Source organism: Chaetura pelagica, unplaced genomic scaffold, assembly GCF_000747805.2.
Source record: "Chaetura pelagica isolate M959 unplaced genomic scaffold, ChaPel_1.0 scaffold1039, whole genome shotgun sequence".
In the NCBI taxonomy this organism is placed as follows: Eukaryota; Metazoa; Chordata; class Aves; order Apodiformes; family Apodidae; genus Chaetura; species Chaetura pelagica.
In genome coordinates this window covers 122400-124138 of record NW_009970721.1, presented here as the reverse complement: position 1 = coordinate 124138, position 1739 = coordinate 122400, and positions in this window count along the sequence as shown.

Below are 1739 nucleotides of genomic sequence, written 5' to 3'. Positions count from 1 at the left end.
GGGGGGAGGAAAAAAAATTGTACACAATAGATTGAATGACTCTGAAGCAGCCGCTCTGAAGAGGCTGCACAATTATTTCCTAATCCCCCAGATGCCGTCTGTTTATTCCAGGATTGTCCCTTAAACTAAATAAATATGGGGAAAGATTCATTTCAGGCCAAATACCATCCACGAGTCTTGCAGCAGCGAGATGACAGGCTTTGCCTTTCCCCTCCCTGCAAGAAAAAAAAACCCACCCCAACAAACCACCCAACATAAAACCCCCACTTCTTTGGTTGCTTGAAAATCATCTTTATTCCGGCTTCTTTCAAAGTTATCATCTGGAAAAAAGAAAAGCTCCCCAGGACGAAGAGTTTCCCCCACATCGCTTGATTATCAAGGCGATTGGAGCCAATAAAGGAGTCGTGGCGAAGAAAATCAGCGTTCGGCTCAAAAAAAACCTGACACGGCAGGAGTTTTTTACCTGCTTAAGTGCTTCCCCCCACCAGCCTCCCCAGCCCACACTCCCCCCCTGTTTGTTGCTCAGAATTCCTGTCTCTCCAGTGGTGGAGGTACGGCTAATAGACAATAAATTCCGAGGTGCAATTAAAGCTCTGAACAATTTCTTTCAGTGTGTTATGGTCTCCTTTCCCAAAATTTCAGGTCTCCACCAGACGAGGCTTCTTGCAGAGGTTCCCAAGCACACCAGCCTCCCCAGCCCACACTCCCCCCCTGTTTGTTGCTCAGAATTCCTGTCTCTCCAGTGGTGGAGGTACGGCTAATAGACAATAAATTCCGAGGTGCAATTAAAGCTCTGAACAATTTCTTTCAGTGTGTTATGGTCTCCTTTCCCAAAATTTCAGGTCTCCACCAGACGAGGCTTCTTGCAGAGGTTCCCAAGCAGCAGCTCGGCTGCAGCAGCTGGGGAGGGTGGAAAACAACCCAAAAAATCCAGCTCCTCTCCACGCCGCTCCCCAGGTTAGCTCAGTTTGGGGCGTGATAGGAAAACGCAGGTCAAGAGAAGGGGAAGGAATAAAAAAACCAAACCCAACACAATTCCCAGAGAAGTAAATTAAAAGAGCAGGAAAACAAGCCTGAACCCAGAGAGGCGAAGTGTAGAGCGCCTGAAGAAACATATTTCTATACTTCTCCCTTTACATTTATTATGTTTCTGTCAGACACCCTGTAATTAGCATAGATAACTGTAGTTGCAAGCTCCAAGTTGTGTCTGCAAATCCTATTGTTTGGCTGCTCCGGTTGCACACCAGCGAGCTTGAAAGCGAGCACAAGGTGTTAGGAAGAGCTTGGTGCCCTCAAATAAGACAATAAGCCCACAAAATGTAGAAGGGGAGGGTGGCGGGGAAGGGGGGGGGGAGAAGGGTGATGCTTCAGGCGATGGATTCCAGCCCAATCTCTCTGGCCTGGTGCAAACCTGCAGGAGATCAGCCCCAGACTTCAAGTTGCTTCTGTCTCCCACCCCAAAGTGGCTGGAAATAAAGGTTATTTAGGCAATCCCCTTCGTCTCCTGGCTTAATCCAGCCCTCCCTCCAAGGCGGTTATTGTTAGAGGTCATCTGCAGAGCCAGTACCTATGTAAATACTCGGTGTCTGAGCCAGACACCCAGACACCTAAAGACAACAACCTTGAGCAGGGACATTTGCTACCATCCACACCAGCCCCACCAGTTTGTTTTCCAGCCTTGGAGCGGGTCCGTCTGGTAGGAAAGAGTTGAACCTTCAGGGGATTTACCCCCCCCCCCT